This window comes from Tachyglossus aculeatus, chromosome 11, assembly GCF_015852505.1.
Source record: "Tachyglossus aculeatus isolate mTacAcu1 chromosome 11, mTacAcu1.pri, whole genome shotgun sequence".
In the NCBI taxonomy this organism is placed as follows: domain Eukaryota; kingdom Metazoa; phylum Chordata; class Mammalia; order Monotremata; family Tachyglossidae; genus Tachyglossus; species Tachyglossus aculeatus.
In genome coordinates, this window is record NC_052076.1 from 48020236 (window position 1) to 48048196 (window position 27961).

At 44.5% G+C, this 27961-nt stretch overlaps 1 protein-coding gene across 1 annotated transcript in view; it reads right to left on the reverse strand.

Annotated features, from left to right (window-relative positions):
- ANKRD11 (ankyrin repeat domain 11) overlaps window positions 1-27961 on the reverse strand; it is a 366873-nt gene that overhangs the window by 256227 nt on the left and 82685 nt on the right. Inside the window, exon 2 of the mRNA XM_038753397.1 lies at window positions 14729-14810. The gene's annotated coding sequence lies outside the window, so the exon portion shown is untranslated. The remainder of the gene's footprint in view (window positions 1-14728; window positions 14811-27961) is intronic.

Sequence of the window (27961 nt, forward strand, 5' to 3'; positions counted from 1 at the left end):
AACTTGATTACCTTGTATCTACCCCAGCGCTTAGAACAGTGCTTGGCACATAGTAAGTGTTTAACAAACACCATCAATATTATCATTATTATTACTACTACTACTACTTGGTTCTGCTGCCATTTACAGAGATACCAGAAAGCAAATAATGAACTATTCGAATAGACAGTCCACGTACAATGGGAGAAATGCTAGGAGGGGAAAAGAGTAAAGGACAGCGGAAAAAGAAAGGGAAAGGGAGAAAATAAGCAGCATGGCCCAATGGATAGAGCAGAGGGCTGGAAGTCAGAAGTGGCTCCACCACTTGTCTGCTGTGTGACCTTGGGCAAGTCACTTAACTTTTCTGTGCCTCAATTACCTCATCTGCCAAATGTGAATTAAAGTTGTGAGTTCCATGTGGGACATGGACTGTGTCGACCCGATTTAGACTGTAACTACCTCAGCCCTTAATACAGTGCCTGGCAGATAGTAAGCACTTAAATAGCATTTTAAAAAAGTTTTATCTTTAGCAATTAACTAAAAAGGAACAAGGTAAATTTGTTGCTATTGGCAACGTGTTCTTGGTGTTCTAATTTCCTGGGTGCACATACGAAATATCTATTCTGCCTACTCCTTGGGAAAAAAAAACAGGGAAATTGGTGTCACGCTAGAACCTTGAACAGATTTCAAATATAGTCTCAGGGAAAAGTTCTGGTGGGAGTGAATAATTCTCTAAGGGGTTAAGTGATCCACAGAGAAAGTCTGTCAAGATGATGTCACCCCCTTACTCATCCAGATCCCAACTTGCTGCCTCCAGCCCCTTCTCTACCTGCAGTGTGCCTAGGGGACAGAGCAAGGGCCTGAGAGTGGGAGGGATCTGGGTCCTAATGCTGGCTCTGCCATTTGTCTGCTGCGTGATCATGGGCAAGTCACTTCACTTCTCTGTGCCTCATTCATTCATTCATTCATTCGTATTTATTGAGTGCGTACTGTGTGCAGAGCACTGTACTAAGCGCTTGGGAAGTACAATTTGGCAACATCTAGAGACGGTCCCTACCCAACAGCGGGCTCACAGTCTAGAAGGGGGAGACAGACGACAAAATAAAACATATTAACAAAATAAAATGAATAGAATAAATATGTACAAATAGAGTAATAAATAAGTACAAACATCTATACAGATGCTGTGGGGAGGGGAAGGAGGTAAGGCGGGGAGGATGGGGAGGAGGGGGCTCAGTCTGGGAAGGCCTCCTGGAGGAGGTGAGCTCTCAGTAGGGCTTTGAAGGGAATAATAAATGCCGTTATTATTGTGTCGCTTGGGTGACCCGGTCGTCTGAACCCGTCGGTCCGTTCCCCTGCTTGAGGCCTCCGTTACTTCGTCTGTGAACTGTGGATTAAGACTGTGATGATGATGGCATTTGTTAAGCGCTTACTATGTGCAAAGCACTGTTCTAAGCACTGGGGGAGGTTCCAAGGTGATCAAGTTGTCCCACAGGGGGCTCACAGTTTTAATCCCCATTTCACAGATGAGGTAACTGAGGCACAGAGAAGTGAAGTGGCTTGCCCAAAGTCACACAGCTGACTGTTGGCAGAGCCAGGATTTGAACCCATGATCTCTGACTCCAAAGGCCGTGCTCTTTCCACTGAGCCACGCTGTGAGCCCTATGTGGGACAGGGACTGTGTCCAACCGATCATGGGCAAGTCACCTAACTTCTCTGTGCCTCAGTTACTTTGTCTGTGAATTGTGGATTAAGACTGTGAGCCCTATGTGGCACAGGGACTGTGTCCAACCTGATTACCTTGTATCTACCCCAACACTTAGTACAGTGCCTGGACGCTTAGTACAGTGCCTGGAACATAGTGCTTAACAAATACCACAATTATTATTATTAGTAGTAGTAGCATAATCCTTTTGTGCATTAATCACTCCCAGGTCACTTCTGGATAATATTTATAAATCTACACAGATTATGAAATGCTGCCTTTCCCTTCAAAGCCCTACTGAGAGCTCACCTCCTCCAGGAGGCCTTCCCAGACTGAGCCCCCTCCTTCCTCTCCCCCTCATCCCCCCGCCTTACCTCCTTCCCCTCCCCACAGCACCTGTGTATATATATGTCTGTACATATTTATTACTCTATTTTACTAGTAGAAATTTATTCTATTTATTTTATTTTGATAATATGTTTTGTTTTATTGTCTGTCTCCCCCTTCTAGACTGTGAGCCCGCTGTTGGGTAGGGACCGTCTCTAGATGTTGCCAACTTGTACTTCCCAAGCGCTTAGTACAGTGCAGGAAGTACAACTGGGGAGTAGTGTAAGGCAGGCTGGCCAGTTTTAGCAGAACCCCAGTTCCAGGACATTCATTTCCCTAAAACGATCCAAGATTGCCTAGAAAAATCCAGCGCTTTCCTGGATAAAACCAGGAAATACGGTCAGCCTGGCCCTAAATAGTCTCCAGACAGTTCAGGGGACCGGTGAAGGAGAGACAAGTAAGCCACACAGAAAACACTCGATAAATCTCATGGGGTGATTGATTCCCCAGGGACTCAGACACTGCTTTGCCCACTTTCGGAGGCACCTGCTTCTTATTCAAGCGTTGCTGCCACTCCCTGATCTCTCTCACCGCAGACTATGGCCTAAAGTCCTGAAATTGGTCACAAGAGTGCTTGAAATACATGCCGGTGCCATAACAATGCAGCCAGTGTCTCTCAGATCCTAGGGAGAAATGGGTGCAACCTAGTAGAGGAAGAAAAACATTGGCACAGGAGTCCTAGGGAGCACTGTTTAAGCTACCATGTACGACTCTGTGATGTTTTAAACCCTCCTATGGCAACCCAGCCCCACCCATTAAGGCTAAATAGGCTAAAGGAATTCCTTTTTCTTGTTTGGTTTCTTCTAGTTTTCAAAGCCAAATCCACACCACAGGCAAACAAGAGGAGAAGAAGAGAACGAGCCAAGACACTTTTCAGATAAAAAGATGAAGGCTCTGTACCTTCATCTGGTTTGGAAAATTAAACTTAATGTCATTTATTTTACCAAAGTATTTTTTAGCCAACCGGTAAAACGCCACAAAACTATTTCTTTACCGCTACACAACTTCGAAGTAAAGATGAGGCATCCAACTATGCTAAACAACTACCCTACTTTCATCATCATCATCATCAATCGTATTTATTGAGCGCTTACTGTGTGCAGAGCACTGTACTAAGCGCTTGGGAAGTACAAGTTGGCAACATATAGAGACAGTCCCTACCCAACGGTGGGCTCACAGTCTAAATGGGGGAGACAGAGAACAAAACCAAACATACTAATGAAGTAAAATAAATAGAATAGATATGTACAAGTAAAATAAATAAATACTTCCACCCTACCCAACGAAAAGCAAAGCACCAAGAGAAAAACCTTAGCAGCCAGAACAGATATCCCATCACGAATCATTACCTGGGATTTTTTGGGTGGACTTTGGGTCTTCCCTTTCTTTCTGTGCCTAGTTCCTAATTCCCGTACCTTGCTTCTCTCTTATAATTCAACCTTAGTGAGAGGAGGGATCATGTTGTCTACATTTCTAACAAGAAAGCTTTCTGGGTTATCTTGGAATAACTATTTTACAGCACTGTGTGTCAAAATAATACCGCCTTATAAAGCACCTTTCCTTCAATAGCTTGAGATGTTTTCAAAGGACACCATCTCAGTTAACTCCACAAAGTTCCTGGGAAGTAAAAGTGCAGCTATTACCTCCCTTTGGCTGGTGGGGGAAAAAAAAAACTGCATAAGACAAAATCTGATATGCCCAGGGTCTGGGTTAAAAATGCACTGGAATTACAATGCAGTTCTTCTGATTCCCAGTCCAGTCCAATACATGTTAGACCAGAGGTAATCAACAAGGTACCCAAATTTCTAGGATATATAGTTCAATGAATTAATAGGGCTTTGGGGGAGGTTGTAAAACAGACAATATGAACATAATGGGCACTCCTAGAGTCCAGCAGGTCAATGCAGAGCAGTAACAGGTGGAAAGAGCTCAGGCCAGAATGTGTGTTAGGAAGTGGGGAGAGAAGAAAGAGAAAGAGAGAGGAAACAGTGACGCTTTCTTTTGAGGATAGACTGAAGGAATTAGGACACATCCGCTGGAAAAGACAAAGGCTGGAAGAGAACATGACTGAAGTCCACAGAATCTAGAAGGTTCTGGACAACCCCGAATTGTTCTCCTCCAAAAGCATATAATCTGTAATATAAAGAAGTACGTGGCATTTGCTACTATGGGAAGATGGGCAGTGGGACAACCTGATCACCTTGTATCTCTCCCAGCACACAGAACAGTGCTTCGCACATAGTAAGCGCTTAGCAAATGTCATCATCATTATTATTAGTAGCAGGTTCAAGAGAGATCTGGGTAAGTAGATAAGTAGATCCCACTGGGTAACTGGAAAAGAAAGTTAAAGATGCTGGATGATATATCCCTATTAGGAAAGATTCATTCAATCGTATTTATTTGTAAACGAAACGAATTAACTATTTCGAAGTTTCTCCAAGGAACTTGGGGCCGCTCCCCACAGCACCTGTATATATGTATAAAAGTTTGTACATATTTATTACTCTATTTATTTATTTATTTTACCTGTACATATCTATTCTATTTATTTTATTTTGTTAGTATGTTTGGTTTTGTTTTCTGTCTCCCCCTTTTAGACTGTGAGCCCACTGTTGGGTAGGAGCTGTCTCTATATGTTGCCAACTTGTACTTCCCAAACGCTTAGTACAGTGCTCTGCACACAGTAAGCAGCTCAATAAATACGATTGATTGATTGATTGATTGATTGATATTGGGCTCAAAGGACCAAAGCTCCAATCCAGTAATACCACTTTTTTAGGTTTTGATGAGAGGGGGAGAAAGGGAAATGTGAAAGGGTGGCACATGATTTGGGGGCATGGGAAGGGATTTCAGGTACTAAGAGCCTACTGTACCAGAGCACTGTACTACATGCTGGAAGAGTAAAATAGAGGAAGTGCTTTTGAAAAACTTGAACAGTTCTCATAAAAAGTTACTCAGCTACTGTACTTGCTTCTCTGTTAACCTGCACATACACCTGAACTACAAGCCTAACTATAAATTTTTAAAGAGTTTCAATTAGTCTGAATTTGCATTTTTCCACTGCCTTTTTTTCCCTGCCTAAGCCTTGGGTTAATCCATGCCTGCGTCTCTGACCGGATGGGAAGCGGTGACATTCCAAATTTTAGTAAACATTGTAAGTTATTAGTTTATTCATCCCTCTTCCAACAAAGAAACAAAAAGCAGCACATTCATCATGGATTTGGATGTTTGGATTTTAATATCCACAATATTGACTCTGTCAGGATGTTGGCTGGTTATCTGAAAGTCACGGACATATAACATCGAGTGGTTCTGGCCAGCTGCCGGCCCAGTAGAAAGGGCTTGGCTCGAGACACGGCTCCATGAGGAGGAGAAGACTTGCTGGGATGTGCCGTCGGTGGGGGTGAAATTTTGTGACCCGAGAACCACTGACGGAGTTCCCGAGAGACGTCCCCCCTCCTCAAAAATCTCCAGTGGTTGCCTAACAAACTTCGCATGAAGCAAAAACTCCTCACTATTGGCTTCAAAGCTCTCCATCCCCTCGCCCCCTCCTACCTCACCTCCCTTCTCTCCTTCTCCAGCCCAGCCCGCACACTCCGCTCCTCTGCCGCTAACCTCCTCACTGGGCCTCGTTCTTGCCTGTCCAGGCGTCGACCCCTGGCCCACGTCATCATCATCATCATCATCAATCTTATTTATTGAGCACTTACTATGTGCAGAGCACTGTACTAAGCGCTTGGGAAGTACAAATTGTTAACATATAGAGATAGTCCCTACCCAACAGTGGGCTCACAGTCTAGAAGGGGGAGACAGAGAACAAAACCATACATACTAACAAAATAAAATAAATAGAATAGATATGTACAAGTAAAATAAATAAATAGAGTAATAAATATGTACAAACATATATACATATATACAGGTACGTCCTACCTCTGGCCTGGAATGCCCTCCCTCCTCATACCCAAACTACCACACTTCCCCCCTTCAAAGCCCTACTGAGAGCTCACCTCCTCCAGGAGGCCTTCCCAGATTGAGCCCCCCTTTCCTCTGCTCCTCCTCCCCATCGCCCTCTCTGCTCAACCCCCTTCCCTGCCCCACAGCACTAGTGTATCTATGTACATATTTATTATTCTATTTATTTTATTAATGGTGTATATATCTCTAATTTTATCTCTTTTGATGCTTTTGATTCCTGGCTACTTGTTTTGTTGTCTGTCTCCCCCTTCTAGACTGTGAGCCCGTTGTTGGGTAAGGATTGTCTCTATCTGTCGCCGAACTGTACTTTCCAAGCGCTCTGCACACAGTAAGTGCTCATTAAATACGACTGAATGAATGAAGAAATCCCCCAAAAGATATGGCTGGCTAACCAGGGTGCCAGAAATCGCGGCAGCAGCCAAACGGGGTCGTCGACCATCCGTGAATTCGGGCAGCTCTACCCACAGCAGTCACCCCAGCATTAGGCGGGTATCTGGATATTTTGGCAGGGCTGCGGACACAGTCGGTTTTAGCTCATTTTCCCGGACCGTCCGTGATTTCTTTAGGCAGTTGGCCACCTCCAGTGCCACTGCGCCAGCCATTTCAGTGGCAGCCATGGTGGAGTCAAGTGGATTTGAGAAAGACTGGTGACCCTCGATCTCATCTATCTCGCCATCGACCTCTTGTCCGCGTCCTGCCTCTGGCCTAGAATGCCGTCCCTCCTCATATCCGACTATTACTCTCTCCCCCTTCAAAGCCTTGGTGAAGGCTCATCTCCTCCAAGAGGCCTTCCCTGCCCAAGCCTTCCTTTCCTCTTCTCCCACTCCCTTCTGTGTCACCCTGACTTGCTCCCTTTATTCACCGCCCCCACCCCCAGGCCCAAAGCACTTATGGCCATATCTGCAATTCATTTACTTATATTAATGTCTGTCTCCCCCTCTAGATAATAAGCTTGCTGTGGGCAAGGAATGTGTCTGCTATACTGTTGTACTGTACTGCACTGTTGTACTGTACGCTGCTGTAGCGAAGCAGCGTGGCTCAGCAGAAAGAGCCTGGGCTTTGGAGTCAGAGGTGATGGGTTCGAATTCCGCTCCGCCACATGTCTGCTGTGTGACCTTGGGCAAGTCACTTCACTTCTCTGAGCCTCAGTTACCTCATCTGTAAAATGGGGATGAAGACTGTGAGCCCCAAGTGGGACAACCTGATCACCTTGCATCCTCCCCAGTGCTTAGAACAGTGTTTTGCACATAGTAAGCGTTTAACAAATGCCATCATTATTATTATTATTACTCTTCCAAGTGCTTAGTACAGTGCTCTGCACACAGTAAATGCTCAATAAAGACAACTGACTCACTAACAAGCCACTTGCCTGCTGCCTTTTGGAGTTTCAGGACCAAAGCACTTACGGCCATATCAGTAATTCATTTACTTATATTAATGTCTGTCTTCCCCTCTAGATAGTAAGCTTGCTGTGGGCAAGGAATGTGTCTGCTATACTGCTGTACTGCACTCTCCCAAGTGCTTAGTACAGTGCTCTGCACACAGTAAACGCTCAGTAAATACAACTGACTCACCTACTAACAAGCCACCTGCCTGCTGCCTTATGGAGTTTCAGGACCAAAGCACTTACGGCCATATCTGTAATTCATTTGCTTATATTAATGTCTGTCTCCCCCTCTAGATAGTAAGCTTGCTGTGGGCAAGGAATGTGTCCGCTATACTGTTGTACTGTACTCTCCCAAGTGCTTAGTACAGTGCTCTGCACACAGTAAACGCTCAATAAATACAACTGACTCACCTACTAACAAGCCACCTGCCTGCTGCCTTTTGGAGTTTCAGGACCAAAGCACTTACGGCCATATCTGTAATTCATTTGCTTATATTAATGTCTGTCTCCCCCTCTAGATAGTAAGCTTGCTGTGGGCAAGGAATGTGTCTGCTAAACTCTTGTACTGTACTCTCCCAAGAGCTTAGTACAGTGCTCTGCACACAGTAAACGCTCAATAAATACAACTGACTCACCTACTAACAAGCCACCTGCCTGCTGGCTTATGGAGTTTCAGGACCCAATCGACACTATGCTGCCGTCACTTTGGCCATTAATGGGGCCTGCCCGTCAAAAAAAATCAATAAGCCCTTGCATGTATTCTGTGATGTGCCCTACCTTCATTCATTCGTTCATTCGTACTTATTGAGCGCTTACTGTGTGCAGAGCACTGTACTAAGTACAATTTGGCAACATCTAGAGACGGTCCCTACCCAACAGTGGGCTCACAGTCTAGGAGGGGGAGACAGACAACAAAACAAAACATATTAACCAAATGAAATAAATAGAATATGCACAAATAAATAGATTAATAAATAAGTACAAACATATATACAGGTGCCGTGGGGAGGGGAAGGAGGTAAGGCTCTAGTCATCTACTCACTCCAGGTGACTCCAGGTGGGAGCGTGATTAACAGGGAGGGACAGCTGGGCTGTGCAAATCGTTAGCACTAAAATCAATTCCTCTGCCCAAGGCCTCGATCCCGAGATGCCAAAGGGAGGGAATTCCCCAGCAGAATAGCCACCACCCTCTGCCCACCCTCCTCCATGGGAGATGCCACCAGGCCAATCACACCCCAAAGGACCTGAGCTCTTTCTGGCTGTCTCCCCCGTCTTCTCTCCTCTATCAAAACGCCCCCATCGTTTCACAGAGCCCTTAGGTTACTCGATTCAAACAGTTCTTATTAAGGATTTTCCGACTGAAGAGAAGAAATACACTAGCAATAAGTCGGTGGCAGGTTCCAGACATCGCTGTGAAGTCAAGCTGCCGTACCCAGGACGCCATAGCAACCAACAGCATGGTCTAAACGTCCCAGGAAATAGGTGTGTGGCAATCATACAGCACACAATTATTGCAGTGTGCTCCTGCCCTGCTTCCCGTTAGGTAAATCCACCAGCTGTGGGTGGGACTAAGCCTTCTCTTGCTTCCTGCTAATGAGGAAGCGCTGAGGGTGGGGGACGAGCAGGGTGGGGGACGAGCAGGAAGAGGGAGAAGTGGTTCTTTTCCCAAACAGGGCCCTTCTAAATTCTCTTTTTTATATGGCATTTGTTAGGCACTTACCGTGTGTCAGGCACTGTACTGAGCGCTGGGGTAGATACAAGTTAATCAGGTTGGACACAATCCATGTCCCACGTGGGGCTCACAATGTTATTCCCCATTTTACAGATGAGCTAACGGGCACAGGGGAGTGGGGTGACTTGCCCAAGCTCACCCATCAGACAAGTGGTGGAGCCGGGATTAGAACCCAGGTCCTCTGATTCCCAGGCCGTACTTTAACCACAAGGCCATGATGCTCCTTTCCCGGTGGATGACAAAAGGAACAGGAATACTCTCCTGGGAAGGCCGAAATGAGGGACCATTTCAATTACGGCCCATAGGACTATTAGGCCACTGAGGGAGGCGGTTTCTTCCACGAGCATTATTTTGCTCCCACAACTCCTCTGATTTAGCCATCAATTGCTACCGAATCATTGGCACGAAACCTTTAAGAGAGCCTTTGGAGGAGAGGCCTAGAGCCTATAAATCTACTATCTTATTCCTGAGAGAAGCAAAGCTATTTAAATTACTAGTCCAACCAGTTATGTGTTTTATAGAAAAGTGTCATTAAAGCTTCAGTAAAATTAGGATCCAACATTTCACATTAAATAATGGTGTTCCTATTATAACCTGCTGGTTTCATAAGACTTTCTTTTAGGAAACGCGCTGAAATTGCTTTTTCCACTATCAGCCTCGGCTTTACAATCGTATTCATCTTAGGAGGTTGGCTCTGAAAGGCAATTCTGTTTAGCAGCCCTACCTTATTCATTCTTTTCATCCTACACCTACACGCTCACTACAAATCCAGTGAAATAGTGTGCCAAAACTGGCATCTAAAGCCATTTCAATCTCATTGCTGTTCTGAAAAAGCCTTGACCTCTCTGCTTCTCTAATGAAGATGTTAGGAAAGTGAGAATTACACCAGCTGTCTGCTGAAACCAGGCTTCTGTGCACCCAGAAGGTTACAAGTACCAAATGCTGCATATCAACTCATAAAATCAAGTGCCTGGATGGAAAGTTAAAAGGCCATATGATCCATTCCCTTCCTTTAGGCAAAATTACCCCCAAAAAGGTATCCCAGAAAAACATTATTCCATTTTTAAAACACCTCTTAGAGACTCCACCCCTCCGTTCCAGCCCTTTCTGAAGTTCAACTCCCGCGCCCACATCTTTCCAGGAACCTTTTCCTGAAAAACAAAATGAAATTCCACAGCCCCCTTCAGCTCAGGCTGCTACTTCTCTCTTTAAAGGTACAGCCTGTTATGTAGCTAACATACGGCTGAGTACAAAGTCTGTGAGATAAAGGGGACACAAAAACCAACACCTGGAAAGATAAATACTCTCATATATGTGGGTGAAAGTTAAGTACCATGAGCAAGGGGAAAAAAAGGCTAAACCTTAGTAAGACACAAAACCTAATAATTTATTGATAACACACAAAAGGACCCATGAATATTGCATGACATCAGACAGAAAATTGAAAACATCTAAATGGTGAGGCACGTGTCATGAAAAACTCCAAGCTTAATATTCAAGAAAGTATGTACTTTTTACCATACAGTTCTCCCATCAAGCACATCAATTTCTAAGCACCAGCTCCTAAATAGATCATGCAATTCCTTTTTCAAAGATACACTTTATCAATACCATTTTAAGTAACAGTCAAAGAAAACCAAGATGTCTTTGTGTCTTGGCCCAAATCCTTTAGTATGAAACACAACGACACTTTCCCCCACAAATGAATAGAAATAAAAGTCCACAGACATACCAATTCGCAAAAAGCCGTATCTTGATCTACAAAATCCCTTCAGACAGTAGCATGTTTGCCCCAAGGGGCTCATGCCAGTCTCCACTCTTTCAAAGCAATGCCCACCTTATCTCCCTCATAGTTTGAAAGACGTCTGAAGCTAAATATTCCCCGCTTCCAACCCCAAAACAAATTCCAGTAAAAGCTTAAGAGACAATGAAGGAAAAAGAAGAGGGCAGGGTGAGATTTTGAAAATACGAATAAAGATAGGCTGCTAGGGGTGAACTCCCATTTAAAGGGACAGAGAGGAAGTGCAGAAGATGAAAGAACTCAGGAACCAAGTGGGGAAGAAGCAAAAAAGAGGCAGCATTTACAATAAAAATAACAATTACTACAATTATTAAACTCTTGCTACGTACCAAAGCACCGTACTGAGCCCTGAGGGAGACACAAAATAATCAAACTGAAAGGATTCTTTGTGGGCCTCCAATATGGGGCTCACAACCTAAATGCTAACGAGAATTTTATCGCCATTTTACAGAAGGAGACAAGAAGGCACGGAACAGTTAAGTGACTCCTCTGTGGTCGCACAATAGGCCAGTGGCAGAATTGGGGCTAGAAGCCTACCTCCGAAGGCCCGTCCTCCCTTGCTCTTTCTGTAAAATAATTCCACTGGCCGCTGCCTGATTTCTCCTGCAGTCAGGGACGTGAAGTAACGGGCATGCTTGGCATACACCACTGGTATCACTAGTTTCTGTGGCCTTGGGATGGCCATTCATTCATTCATTCGTATTTATTGAGCGCTTACTGTGTGCAGAGCACTGTACTAAGCGCTTGGTTAGTACAATTTGGCAACATCTAGAAGCCAGTTCTCACTCCTGCAGGTTGGCACTCAAAGAAGCGCCGCCAAAGTTGTTATCCCTGATGGTTTCTTTTCAAAGCGTAACTATCTAGCACCTAGGTAACAGTCCTCTTGTTGATGACTTATTTCAAAGTGCATGGAAACACATCAGGGTCCTCTTCTACACGGAGCCTCCCATGGCCTTCCCAGAACCAGAGCCCCCAAACTCATTCCCTTCTGTCATTACTCTTCACCCACTGTTGGGTAGGGACTGTCTCTATATGTTGCCAACTTGTACTTCCCAAGCGCTTAGTACAGTGCTCTGCACACAGTAAGCGCTCAATAAATACGATTGATTGATTCACATTCACACCCTATCCATCCCCATGATGGCTGTTACTCCCTCTCCCTGACTAGTTTATAATCTCCTTGAGGGTAGTGATCAAGTCCATCTACTCTAAAGTACTCCGTCTACTCTACTTTCATTCAATCGTATTTAGTGAGCACTTACTGTGTGCAGAGCACTGTACTAAAGCGCTTGGGAAGTCCAAGTCGGCAACATATCGAGACGGTCCCTACCCATCAACGGGCTCACAGTCTACAGTCTCTACTCTACTCTCCCAAGTGCTAAATTCAGTGCTCTGCACATTTATTTTACTTGTACATATTTACTGTTCTATTAATTTTGTTAATGATGTGCAACTAGCTTTATTTCTATTTACTCTGATGACTTGACACCTGTCCACATGTTTTGTTTTGTTGTCTGTCACTCCCTTCTAGCCTGTGAGCCCGCTGCTGGGTAGGGACCATCTCCGTATGTTGCCAACTTGGACTTCCCAAGCGCTTAGTACAGTGCTCTGCACACAGTAAGTGCTCAATAAATATGATTGAATGAATAGCAGGTGCTCAGTAAATACCATTATTTCTATTTACTCTGATGACCTGACACCTGTCCACATGTTTTGCTTTGTTCTCTGTCACCCCCTTTTAGCCTGTGAGCCCGCTGCTGGGTAGGGACCATCTCCGTATGTTGCCAACTTGTACTTCCCAAGCGCTTAGTACAGTGCTCTGCACACAGTAAGCGCTCAATAAATATGATTGAATGAATGAGAAGCAGAGAAGCAGCGTGGCTCAGTGGCAAGAGCTTGGGCTTTGGAGTCAGAGGTCGTGGGTTCTAATCCCGGCTCTGCCACTTGTCAGCTGAGTGACCTTGGGCAAGTCACTTAAGTTCTCTGTGCCTCAGTTCCCTCATCTGAAAAATGAGGATTAAGACTGTGAGCCCCACGTGGCACAACCTGATTACCTTCTATCTACCCCAGCGCTTAGAACAGTGCTTGACACATAGTAAGCACTTAACAAATACCACCATTATTATTAGTAGTAGTAGTAGGTGCTCAGTAAATACCATTAACTTATCTGATAAGTAGCTATTCAATACCATTAAGAGTGGCTAGACATATCACCATATCTATAATGCCAGGCAAATTTTCCCCCAGATTTTTATGAAACTTCCTGAATTTTAGGAGCATAAAACAGATTTGACTTTTCTGATTATTTGAAAATGGTTACAATTTATCCACTGTGTGCCCCCAAATCTGTGAAGAAATCGAACCTAGGTGTGCATGTGTGCTCTGCACACAGTAAGTGCTTAATAAATACAATTGAATGAATGAGTGTGTGTGTGTTTCTGCCTTTGTGGGTGGGGGCTGCCTTCTACAGAGGCCTCCCCTCCACGGCTCTCACCTCCACTCAAACATCCCTCCTTTTTCTTTTTTTTAATGGTATCTGTTAAGTGCTTACTATATGCCAGGCACTGTACTAAGCCCTGAGGTAGATGCGAGCTCCTCAGGCTTGCTGCAGTCCATGACCCACATGGGGCTCACGATCTTAACCCCCATTTTACAGACGAGATAACAGGCACAGAGAAGTGAAGTGACTTGCCCAGGGTCACACAGCAGACAAGTGCAGGAGCCAGGATTAGACCCTAGATTCTCCTAACTCCTTGGCCTGTGCTCTTTTCCACTAGGCCATGCTGCTTCTCAATATGACAGCCCATTAGCTTTCAATCAAACTTATTAAGCGCTTACTGTGCGCAGAGCACTGTACTAAGCGCTTGGAAAGTACAAGTTGGTAGTGCTTCCATGGCTCCTCCCAAAGAGATCCAGACATAATGATGATGATGGTATTTGTTAAGCGCTTACTATGTGCTTTTAGACTGTGAGCCCACTGTTGGGTAGAGACTGTCTCTATATGTTGCCAACTTGTACTTCCCAAGTGCTTAGTACAGTGCTCTGCACACAGTAAGCGCTCAATAAATACCACTGAATGAATGAATATCGAATAGAAACTCCTCACTTCAAAGCGCTCAATCACCTGGCCCTTCCTACCACGTTTTGCTGCTCTCCTATTACAACTACTACTAAATATGATAGATTGAATGAAAGTTAAAAGAAAAACAAGAGACTAGCTGATGCTTATGATGGTGCATTCGAACATCTGGGTGTATTTCTCTCACCCCTACACTGTTTTTCAGGTTGTTTGGAAGCCAGATCGGGAAGAAAGGAAGTGGTAACAGCCCCGCTATGATTTTTCAAATTCAATTCACTTAAATTTTCTCTACCTACTCAAGCACAAAACATGCAAATTGTATATTCTAATTCTTCTAGATACAGAAAAGCAGATTATTTTAGCTTATCTGAGATGATGTACTTGCTATTTCGGTCAATGATCTAGGAATTTTTTTTAACTGAACAAGGCAGGAAGCCCTTTAGTATTCTGGTACCATAAAAACTAACACACAAAACAAATTTGAATCCAGGACCTGATCTCAAAGGAGTCTTTGAATACACCACCTAAAGCGTACAAAACAGACATTTATTTAAACAGAGGTCATTTATCGAGCTCGAGAAGAGCAACACCTTAAGCACGTATCTTTTTTCAGTACGCTTTCCAAAAAATAGTGCAAAATCAAACAAATTGGGGGAGGAACCAATCACTAGAATATTTACCGATTCCATAGTTGAAAGTTGTCTTTTTTCAGGGCGTGTATTAAATCCAATAGAGGCGTGTTCCAAAGCAGCTGTATGTATTCTGAAATTAAAGGGTATAGTTAGTATAAACTTTAACACATTACCTCGTTTGACAAAACTTTCAATTTAGACAATGCTTAAGGAAAATGTTAAACCTAATTCAATCTTTTTTTAAAAATGGGACTAAAACAGCAAAAAAAATCAGTTTCCCTACCTTTTTAGTACTAGTAATAGTTACTGAGCGCCCACTTGGCACAGTGCATTGTACTAAAGAAGCTGCATGCGCCCTTGATCACAAGAAGTTTCTAGTCTAATGAGGGAGACAATATTTTGACCACTGAAGGTGTCAAAATAAGTAACTATATAGAGAAGCATTGTGGCTTTACTGGAAAGAGCACGGACTTGGGAGTCAGAGGTCTTGGGTTCTAATTCTGGCAACACCACTTGTCAGCTGTCACCTAACTTCTCTGTGCCTCAGTTACCTCATCTGTAAAATGGGGATTAAGACTGTGAACCCCACATGGGACTACCTGATTACCTTGTATCCACCCCATTATTATTATATATATGTAGACATGTGCACATTGTGTATAATAATAATAATAATAATAATAATAATAATAATAATGGTATTTATTAAGCACTTACAATGTGCCAGGCACTGTACTAAGTGTTGGGGTGGATACAAGCAGATCGGGTTGGACACGGTCACTGACCATCGTGGGGCTCACAGACTCAATCCCCATTTTACAGATGAGACAACTGAGGCCCAGAGAAGTGAAGTGACTTGTCCAAGGCCACACAGTAGAGTAGTGACCGAGCCAGGATTAGAACCCATGACCTTCTGACGCCTAGGCCAATGCTCTATCCACCACACGTGTGCATGCGTGTGCACACACACACACACACACACAAACACATGCTGAATAAACAAGTTCTTAAGTGTTAGAGTTAACTAAAGGGCTTGCAAGATTTGGCAAGCTGGGAAATTAATTGGGAAAGCTTGTTGGAGGAAGAGAAATTTTCAGAGGGCCTTGAATGTGGGGGAAAACTGTGGTCTGTCCAACTTGGACAGGGAGAGAATTCCAAGCTGGGAAACAGTATATGTGTGGGGATGGAGGGAGTGAAGCGCATGGAGGCGCCTTTCCCATTTCTGACTTGCCTCACAGAGTCGTTACGAAGACTAATAAAATTAAAAAAGGTGATGTGACATTTACTTTTAAAAACATCTCAAACCCAAAATTCATTCATTCATTCAATCGCATTTACTGAGCGCTTCCTGTGTGCAGAGCACTGTACTAAGCCCTTGGGAAGTCCAAGTTGGCAACATATAGAGACGGCCCCTACCCAACAGCGGGCTCACAGTCTAGAAGGGGGAGACAGACAACAAAACAAAACATAGTAACAAAATAAAATAGAATATGTACAAGAAAAATAAATAAATAAATGAATAAATAAATAAATAAATAATAAACGAATAAATAAATAAACGAATAAATAAATAAGTAAATAAATAAATGAATGAATAAATAAATAAATGAGTAAGGAAGGGAGGAAGAGAGCTAGCTTGGCGGATGTGTGGAGGGAGGGCATTCCAGGCCAGGGGGAGGACGGGGGCCGGGGGTCGACGGCGGGATGGGCGAGAATGAGGCCCAGTGAGGAGGTTAGCGGCAGAGGAGCAGAGGGTGTGGGCTGGGCTGGAGAATCAATCAATCAGTCGTATTTATTGAGTGCTTACTGTGTGCAGAGCACTGTACTAAGTGCTTGGGAAGTCCAAGTTGGCAACATATAGAGACGGTCCCTACCCAACAGTGGGCTCACAGTCTAGAAGGAGAAGAAGGAGAGAAGGGAGGTGAGGTAGGAGGGGGCAAGGTGATGGAGAGCCTTGAAGCCGAGAGAGGAGTTTTTGCCTGAATATTTCTGCCAAAATGTTCCCCAGCCCCAGTTGGTCTGAGTACTTAGAACAAATCATCAATCGTATTTATTGAGCGCTTACTGTGTGCAGAGCACTGTACTAAGCGCTTACTGCACTAATGCACTGTACTGCATTAACAAATGCAGGACAAACTCAGGAGTTTCAGTAAAACTGTAGCGTAGCATAACAAACCAATCTGCACACCCCCCGAAGCTTGTTAGCAACATCTGAACTGCCTGTCTGTGACTTTTACACTGCAACTTTCACACTCGGCCCCGTATCATCTCATTTCTAGAACAGTATTAACAGCCATGTTCCTAACGGAAACAGGCAACAACAACTTCCACTTGCCAGTCGGGTAGAAAGAACATGAACCAGGCTTCCCATTTCAGACAAGACATTAGGGAAAAAACCTTCTATGTGCACAAAACAATCACCTAAGTGACTCCCAGAGCAGACGGTTCAGCTTCCAAGTTTCACAAGACAGTCAGTAGAATAACAAAGCTGCAAATGTTTTCAATATGGGCCAAGCACCTTCAACTAGTACAATATATTCACTTTGCTTAAAGTTTTAAAATCTCCTACTTCTCCTTCAGCCCCTGTCAATCAATGGCTTACTACATGTAGAGCTCTGTACTGAGTGCTCGAAAGAATATAACCGAGTTGGTGGATGGATCGCTACCCTCAAGGAGCACAGCATCTAGTGACATAGACAGAGAAGCAGCGTGGTTCAGTGGAAATCAATCAATCAATCGTATTTATTGAGCGCTTACTGTGTGCAGGACACTGTACTAAGCGCTTGGGAAGTACAAGTTGGCAACATATAGAGACAGTCCCTGCCCAACAGTGGGCTCACAATCTAAAAGAGCCCGGGCTTTGGAGTCAGTGGTCATGGGTTCAAATCCCGGCTCTGCCAATTGTCAGCTGTGTGACTTTAGGCAAGTCACTTCATTTCTCTGGGCCTCAGTGACCTCATCTGTAAAATGGGGATTACAACTGTGAGCCCCACGGGGGACACCTGATCACCTTGTAACCTCTCCAGCGCTTAGAACAGTGCACTGCACATAGTAAGCGCTTAATAAATGCCATCATCATCATCACTTCCTTCACTGTGCCTCAATTACCTCATCTGTAAAATGAGGATTGAGATTATGAGCCTATTTTACTTGTACATTTTTATTCTATTTATTTTATTTTGTTAATATGTTTTGTTGTCTGTCTCCCCCTTCTAGACTGTGAGCCCGCTGTTGGGTAGGGACCGTCTCTAGATGTTGCCAACTTGTACATCCCAAGTGCTTAGTACAGTGCTCTGCACACAGTAAGCGCTCAATAAATACGACTGATGGATCGAGCCCCACGTGGGACAACCCGATTACTCTGTATTTACCCTAGCACTTAGAACAATGTTTGGCACATAGTAAGCGCTTAACAAATACCACAATTATCATTATTATTATAACATAAGTTACAGGGAGAGAAAGAAACAGAGTAACCCCGGAACACGATAATGGTTTAGAAAACACAGCAACGACAACGCGGTTTTGGAGAATTTTGTTCAAACGCAGTGTTGCTAAGTAAGGGACATTCCCGAACGCACAGGTGTTTTCACTGGCTTTTCCCATTTCCTCAGACAGTTCTGTCGGAAAGGGGTGCATTTTTATCCCATACAGTTTGTTCTCAAAAAAACTTCTTGCTAAGGAAAACTCACACCATGGCATGCATGCCTTTAACTTGTGCATATGCATACAATTTCTCCTTTTTTGTTGTTTTCTTTTTTAAATGGTATTTGTTAATATAATAATAATAATAATGGCATTTATTAAGCGCTTACTATGTGCCAAGCACTGCTCTAAGCGTTGGGGAGGTTACAAGGGTGATCAGGTTGTCCCACGTGGGGCTCACAGGCTTCATCCCCATTTACAGATGAGGGAACTGAGGTCCAGAGAATAACGATAATAATAATAATAATAGCATTTATTGTTAAGTGCTTACTATGTGCCTGGCACTGTACTCGGTGTTGGGGTAGATATAAACAAATCAAGTTGGACACGGTTCCTGTCCCACAGTCTTAATCCCCATTTTCAGATGAGGTAACTGAGGCAAAGAAATTAAATGACGTGTCCAAGGTCCGAGAGCAGATGAGTGGAAAAACCACAGGCCTGGGGGAGTCAGAGGACCTGGATTCTAATCCCAGCTCTGAAAATTGCTTGCTGGATGCCCTCGGGAAAGCCACTTAACTTCTCCGTGCCTCAGTTTCCTCAACAGCAAAGCGGGGATTAAATCCTACTCCCTCCTACTTAGACTGTGAGGCCCATGAGGATACAATTTCTCCTTTTTGGTTGTTTTCTTTTTTCAATGGTATTTGTTAAGTGCTTACTATGTGCCTGGCACTGTACTCGGTGTTGGGGTAGATATAAACAAATCAGGTTGGACACGGTTCCTGTCCCACAGTCTTAATCCCCATTTTCAGATGAGGTAACTGAGGCACAGAAATTAAATGACGTGTCCAAGGTCAGAGAGCAGACGAGTGGAAAAAGCAGAGGCCTGGGAGAGTCAGAGGACCCGGATTGTAATCCCAGCTCTGAAAATTGCTTGCTGGATGCCCTCGGGAAAGCCACTTAACTTCTCCGTGCCTCAGTTTCCTCAACAGCAAAGCGGGGATTAAATCCTACTCCCTGCTACTTAGACTGTGAGGCCCATGTGGAATAGGCACTGTGTCCACCCTGAGACATTTGTATGTATCCCAGCATTTAGAACAGTGCTTGTCACCTAATAGCGACAAATGCCATTAAAAAAAATAAGTGGCAGAGTCAGGATTAGAATGTAGGTCCTTTGATTTCCAAGCCAAGGGTCTTGCCACTATGTCCCGCTGCTTCTAAAATTCCAAGCTTAAAAATTTAATGTAGTAAAGACACCAGATTTAGGGTTTTTTTTCCCCTGTTTTAACAGTCGTCAACAAGAAAAGTTGTAACGGAACTTATTCAACTTTTACGGCAGAGCCTTTCATTGAGATCCAATAAACTTCATACAGTTTACAAAAGTCTGCATTCCTACTCCTAAGAAAAAGCAAAAGGCAGAGTCAGTATAATTATATATAATCAACAGAGAAGCCTAAAACACATGGTACAGGACTTTCCACACACAAGGTGGGCCCAATAATCACTCCAAGCTCTCACTTCTGTAGAAACAGGAGTAGACACTGAAAACAAAGTCATCTAAAAAAACCCACGAAGGGTTGGTAAGAGTTTCGCCTAAAGGCCAAACAACGATTTAAATCTGTTTTTAAAAGTGGGGATTCAAGTACTGGTGCACCTCAGGTCCTGAGCAACCTGGAAATGTGGGCTACACTGTTGTAGACATCCTTCAGGATTTGTAAATTGCACGGGAGCTCAATTTAGGCAGGGAATGTGTCTACCGACTCCGTTACAGTCTACTCTCCCAACCGCTTAGTACAGTGCTCTGCATTCATTCATTCAATCGTATTTACTGAGCGCTTACTGTGTGCAGAGCACTGTATTAAGCGCTTGGGAAGTCCAAGTTGGCAACATATAGAGACGGTCCCTACCCAACAGTGGGCTCACAGTCTAGAAAAGTCTTCTGCACACAGAAAGTGCTCAGTAAATACAACTGATTGATAATAATAATAACACTAATGGCATTTGTTCAGCATTTACTGTGTGCAAAGCGCTGTCCTAAGCGCTGGGGGAGGATACAAGGTGATCAGGTTGTCCCACGTGGGGCTCACAGTCTTAATCCCCATTTTACAGATGAGGTAACTGGGGCTCACAGAAGTTAAACTTTTAGACTGTGAGCCCACTGTTGGGTAGGGACTGTCTCTATATGTTGCCAACTTGTACTTCCCAAGCGCTTAGTACAGTGCTCTGCACACAGTAAGCGCTCAATAAATACGACTGATTGACTTGCCCGAAGTCACACAGCTGACAAGTGGTGGAGCTGGAACTAGAACCCACGACCTCTGACTCCCAAGCCCGGGCTCTTTCCACAGAGCCAGGCTGCTTCTCTATTCATTCAATCGTATTTATTGAGCGCTGACTGTGTGCAGAGCACTGTACTAAGCGCTTGGGAAGTCCAAGTTGGCAACACATAGAGACGGTCGCTACCCAACAGTGGGCTCACAGGCTACTGATCCATTTGCTGCAGGTAAATCTCTGCTCCCTCATCGCTTTGCTCGGCCTTCTCCTGTTCCTGCCATCGGGCACACGCGGATGGAGGGTGACAGAATGAAGCAGGATACGGGACCACTATTCCCACACCCCGATCCAACCCTCAGCTATCGCTGCCTCTGTTCCCAAGACTGGGAAGTGCCAAGTGGGTGGGACAGGAAGGGTGGCAGGGCCTGCTTTGGAGTTTCTCTTAAAGCTAAAATTAATAATGATAATTACAGCATTTAAGTGCCAGGCACTGTACTAAGCGCTGGGGTGGCTGTGAGCAAATCGGGTTAGCCACAGTCCCTGTCCCACGGAGGACTCACAATCTCAATCCTCAATTTACAGATGAGGTAGGTGAGGCACAAAGAAGTGAAGTGACTTGCCCAAGGTCACACAGCAGACAAGTGGTGGGGCTGAAATTAGAACCCAGGACCTTCCGGCTCCCAGGCTTCTGCTCTAGCCATTATGACACGCTGCTTCTCTAGATTAAGGGCTAGAGTGTAAACCCTTTGAGGGCAGGGATCATGAGAAGCATGAAGCAGCGTGGCTCAGTGGAAAGAGGACAGGCTTGGGAGTCAGAGGTCATGGGTTCGAATTCCGGCTCCGCCACTTGTCAGCTGTGTGACTTTGGGCAAGTCACTTCACTTCTCTGGGCCTCAGTTACCTCATCTGTAAAATGGGGATGAAGACTGTGAGCCCCCCGTGGGACAACCTGATCACCTTGTAACCTCCCCAGCGCTTAGAACAGTGCTTTGCACATAGTAAGCGCTTAATAAATGCCATTATTATTATTATTATTATTCTCTGTGTCTCAGTTACCTGTAAAATGGGGATTAAGACTGGGAGCCTCACGTGGGACAACCTGATTACTTTGTATCTACCCCAGCGCTTACAACAGTGCTGGCACGTAGTAAGCGCTTAAGAATTACCATCATCATTGTTATTATTATGATGTCTACTTTATTGTACTCTCCCAAATTGCCTTAGGACTGTGCTTGGTACACACTAAGCACTCAAATACAATTGTCTGATTCCACTGACTGTTCAGCACAGTTCAGCATACCGGAAATTCATTCATTCATTCAATCGTATTTATTGAGCGCTTACCGTGTGCAGAGCACTGTACTAAGCGCTTGGAAAGTCCAAGTTGGCAACATATAGAGACAGTTCCTACCCAAGAGCGGGCTCACAGTCTAGAAGAGGGAGACAGACAACAAAACATATAAACCAGATAAAATAAATAGAATAAATATATACAAATAAAATAGAGTAATAAATCCGTACAAACATATATACATATATACAGGTGCTGTGGGGAGGGGGAGGAGGGGGAGAGGAAGGAGGGGGCTCAGTCTGGGAAGGCCTCCGGGAGGAGGTGAGCTCTCAGTTGGGCTTTGAAGGGAAATGTAGAGAGGTTGGTTGGGGAGTGGGGTGGGGGAAGAGCATGCTGTAAAGCAGCCAGGAATTGGAGTGCAAGGGACAGGTTGGGAAAGCCAAGGTGGGTTCATAGCAGGGGCTCGGCCAAGGCCATGGAGTCGGGGAGAGCGCTTAGTACAGTGCTCTGCACACAGTAAGTGCTCAATAAATACGATTGATTGATTGACTGATTGAGAGACACGGAGATGGGAACGGCTCTCGGCAGGACGCTACGCGTTCTGCCCTCTGCCCCCGCTGGGTACGAAGGAATCCGGCCCATGGAGAAGGGGGGAAAAGGAAGGGAGAAGAGGGGGAAGAGGTACCACTCCTCTAGTCCGGAAGTCCATCCCGAAGAGCATGCTTTTCCGAGGAACAGGGGGATACTAATAATAATAATAATAATGATGGCATTTATTAAGTGCTTACTATGTGCAGAGCACTGTTCTAAGCGCTGGGGGGGGTACAAGGTGATCAAGTTGTCCCACGTGGGGCACACAATCTTAATCCCCATTTTACAGATGCGGTAACTGAGGCGCAGAGAAGTGACTTGCCCAAGGTCACGCAGCAGACATGTGGCTGAGTTGGGATTCGAACCCATGACCTGGGACTCCAAAGCCCGGGCTCTTTCCACTGAAATCCAACCCACCCTGCTGGAGAACTGGATCATTTTACAGGTAGGGAATTGAACTTCTCCATGTTTCATTCTACATCTTAATATCCTTAACTTTTTTTAAAGTTTGTGACACAAAAACAATGTTAATCTTGTGAACTTAGGCTCCGAGTCACTTTATTAAAGACTGCACGCTAGTTACGGGATGGTTAACATCACATCCCGACCCCGCCAACTGTCAGCAGTGTGACTTCGGGCAAGTCACTGAACTTCTCTGTACCTCAGTTCCCTCATCTGTATAATGGGGACTTAGACTGTGAGCACACCATGGGACAACCTCATCACCTTGAAACCTCCCCAGGGCTTAGAAGAGTGCTTTGCACATATTAAGTGCTTAATAAATGTCATTATTATTATTATTATTATTATTATTATCATTATCATCACAGTGTACAGGAATAGCCTCCGGAATGGATCCCAATTTTGAACACGTAAAAGCCTTCGGGAAACGCACCCCATGATACAACCACATTTTTTTTTAATGGTCTACTTTAGGTGCTTACTAGGTGCCGGCTGCTGCATTAAACGTTACGGTGGATGCAAGTTAATCAGGTTGGACACGGTGCTGTCCCACGTGGGACCCCCAGTCTCAATCCCCGTTTTACAGACGAAGTAACTGAGGCCCAGAGAAGTGATGCGACTTGCCTGAGGTCACACAGCTGGGATCGTAAGCCAGGTCCTTCTGACTCCCACCTGGCTGTCCCACAGGGTATGCCTGTGCTGCCTCAGACCATTTTAAAAGGTCCTGGAGGGTCTGGTGACTCTGCAATCAATCAATCAATTGCATTTATTGAACGCTTAGTGTGTGCACAGCATCATCATCAATGGTATTTACTGAGCACTTACTGTGTGCAGAGCACTGTACTAAGCGCTTGGGAAGTACAAGTTGGCAACATATAGAGACAGTCCCTACCCAACAGTGGGCTCACAGTCTAAAACACTGTCTGAAAGCTGCAACAGCTCCAGGTGGCTTCTCCATTGTCACAAGCTCCTCAGATTTCATGCTTGGGCCAGAAAGAGAAGCAGAAAGCAGCCAAGTGGTTCTGAGTCAGTAAGCGCTCAATAAATCATCAATCGTATTTATTGAGCGCTTACTATGTGCAGAGCACTGTAGTAAGCGCTTGGGAAGTACAAGTTGCCAACATATAGAGACAGTCCCTACCCAACAGTGGGCTCACAGTCTAAAAAATAAATACAACTGATTGATTGAGTGCGGGAGGGATGTCTGAGGAGGAAACGAGAGGGACAGATTCCCCCTAAGAGACTGCGAACCCCTTGAGAGGCAGGAACCAAGCTTTGCACAATGCTTAGCTCTCTCGTTTTCCCCACATTGGGGAAACTTTTTACTATAGCATGTGTCTCTTAACCAGTGCCATGTGCACAACTGTTTCTTCTGACATTGCATCATGTTTTTTTCCAGACAGATGCGTGCTGTTGGAAGAACGTTCCCTAACTGCATCCAAAACACGTAGCAAAAACACTTGCAGGGAAGAACCGGGGGACCTTTTTTTAAATGGCATTTGTTAAACGGTTACTATGTGTCAGGCACTGTACTAAGAACTGGGGTAGATATAACCGTGTCACTTCAATCAATCAATTGTATTTATTGAGCGCTTCCTGTGTGCAGCACTGTACTAAGCGCTTGGGAAGCACAAGTTGGCAACATATAGAGATGGTCTCTACCCAACAGTGGGCTCAAGTCTTGAAGGCGGAGACAGAGAACAAAACCAAACATACTCACAAAATAAATAGAATAGATATGTACAAGTAAAATAAATAAATAAATAAATTGAGTAATGAATCAATCAATCATATTTATTGAGTGCTTACTGTGTGCTGAGCACTGTACTAAGCGCTTGGGAAGTACAAGTTGGCAACATATAGAGACGGTCCCTACCCAACAGTGGGCTCACAGTCTAGAAGGGGGAGACAGAACAAAACCAAACATACTAACAAAATAAAATAAATAGAATAGATATGTACAAATAAAATAAATAAATAAATAAATAGAGCAATCAATCAATCAATCGTATTTATTGAGTGCTTACTGTGTGCAGAGCACTGTACTAAGCGCTTGGGAAGTACAAGTTGGCAACGTATAGAGACAGTCCCTACCCAATAGTGGGCTCACAGTCTAAAAGGGGGAGACAGAGAACAAAACCATACTAACAAAGTAAAATAAATAGAATAGATATGTACAAGTAAAATAGAGTAATAAATATGTACAAACATATACACATATATACAGGTGCTGTAGGGAAGGGAAGGAGGTAAGATGGGGGATGGAGAGGGGGACGAGGGGGAGAGGAAGGAAGGGGCTCAGCCTGGGAAGGCCTCCTGGAGGAGGTGAGCTCAGTAGGGCCTTCACTTCTCTGTGCCTCAGTTACCTCATCTGTAAAATGGGGATTAAGACTGTGAGCTCCCCCTGGGACAACCTGATCACCTTGTAACCTCCCCAGGGCTTAGAACAGGGCTTTGCACATAGTAAGCGCTTAATAAATGCCATCATTATTATATAAGCTAATCAGATTGGACATACTCCATATCTGACAGGGGGCTACCAACCTTAATCCCCTTTTTACAGATGAGGAAACAGACCCAAAAGCTAACTGACTTGCCCCAGGTCACGCAGCAGACAACAGGGCTTATACATATCAGTAATTTATTTATTTACATTAATGTCTGTCTCCCCTGCAAGACTGTAAGCTCACTGTTTACGGGGAACATTTCTACCAACACTCTTATACTGAACTCTCCCATGTGCTTAGTTCAGTGTCCTGCCAACAGTAAGTGCACCAAATCGGATTGATCAGAGGAGCCAGGATTAGAACTCAGATCCTCTGATTCCTAGGCCTGTGCTCCTTACACTAGAAGCCACGAGAAGCAGCGTGGCTCAGTGGAAAGAGCCCGGGCTTTGGAGTCGGAGGTCTTGGGTTCAAATCCCAGCTCCGCCAACTGTCAGCTGTGTGACTTTGGGCAAGTCACTTCACTTCTCCGGGCCTCAGTTCCCTCATCTGTAAAATGGGGATTAAGACTGAGTCCCCCCGTGGGACAACCTGATCACCTTGCAACCTCCCAGCGCTTACAACAGTGCTTTGCACATAGTAAGCACTTAACAAACACCATCATTATACTAAGCCACCCTGCTTTTGGCATATGGTGTTTTTCATAAAGTGGTGCCCAATAAAAGCACTTAATAATCATTCATTCAATCAATCATATTTATTGAGCGCTTACTGTGTACACAGCCCTGTACTAAACACTTAGAAAGTACAATTCAGCAACAAATAGCAACAATCCCTGCCTACAATGGGCTCACAGTCTAGAAGGGGGAGACAGGCATCAAAATAAGTAAACAGGCATCAATAGCATCAATATAAATAGAATTATAGATACATATACACAATTAATAAAAATAAATATAATTACAAATATGGACATATATACACAAGTGCTGTGGGGCGGGGAGGGAGAGCAGACAAAAAGGCAGGGGGGTATTCATTCATTCATTCATTCATTCAATCGTATTTATTGAGTGCTTACTGTGTGCAGAGCACTGTACTAAGCGCTTCGGAAGTACAAGTTGGCAACATATAGAGACGGTCCCTACCCAACAGTGGGATCACAGTCTAGAGGGTAGAGACTGAGTTTATGTGAGGTTGCTTCAGGTGAAATCTTGAAACGTTGGGGGTTCAATTTCTCCAAAAAAAAAAAAAAAGGGTTGAAAACCCCTTGATTGAATCTTCAACTGCATATATGTGGGAAAGGTCATAATATTTGAAAATTATAATAATTTAAGAATGATATATTTTTTAAATCAGAACGATTAAGTCCAATCTCCAATGAGGTCAGAACAAGAGGAAATTAACTTAGACTGTAACAGGAAAGACTTATTTCGGACATTAGAAAGACACTAAGTGTTGTTAGACTCAGAAACGGATTATGGAAAAAAAATAAAAAAACGAGTTGCACAATCATCTTCCTCCCTTGAGATCTTTAAGAGCAGGATAAACCAGTCTTCTAATTAAAAATAAGCAAACAAACAAAACAACGCCCACACACCCCAGGCCCCACCCCAACATCTGGCTGTCCTCCCTGCCTTCATCCTCACACTCCCCCCCCCCCACCCATTTCCCACACATATAATAACGATGGCATTTATTAAGCGCTTACTATGTGCAAAGCACTGTTCTAAGCGCCGGGGAAGTTACAAGGTGATCAGGTTGTCCCACGGGGGCTCCCAGTCTTAATCCCCATTTTACAGATGAGGAAACTGAGGCCCAGAGAAGTTAAGTGACTTGCCCAAAGTCACACAGCTGACATATCTCTCTCTCTCCCCATCCCTTCCTTAGAGTGTCAGCTCAGGCCCAAAATCCTGGCATCACTGGGCCTAAAGTTTGAGCAGAAAGCTGGGCTAAGGAAGTCCCCAACCCTCAGATAACTTTTTGACCATTCTCCTGATTTCTCAAGATCTAATCTCCTTTTTCGGTAACCCCTCCCACTCATTCATTCATTCAATCGTATTTATTGAGCGCTTACTGTGTGCAGAGCACTGGACTAAGCGCTAGGGAAGTACAAATTGGCAACCTATAGAGACGGTCCCTACCCAACAGCGGGCTCACAGTCGAGAAGGGGGAGACAGACAACAAAACAAAACATGGAGACAGGTGTCAAAGTCGTCAGAACAAATAGAATTAAAGCTAGATGCACATCATTAACTAAATAGAATAGTAAATATGTACAAGTAAAATAAATAGAGTAATAAATCTGTACAAATGCATATACAAGTGCTGTGGGGAGGGGAAGGAGGTAGGGCGGGGGGGTGAGGAGGAGGAGAGGAAAAAGGGGGTTCAGTCTGGGAAGGCCTCTTGGAGGAGGTGAGCTCTCGGTAGGGCTTTGAAGGGAGGAAGAGAGCTAGCTTGGCGGATGTGCGGAGGGAGGGCATTCCAGGCCAGGGGAAGGACGTGGGCTGGGGGTCGATGGCGGGACAGGCGAGAACGAGGTACGGTGAGGAGATTAGCGGCGGAGGAGCGGAGGGTGCG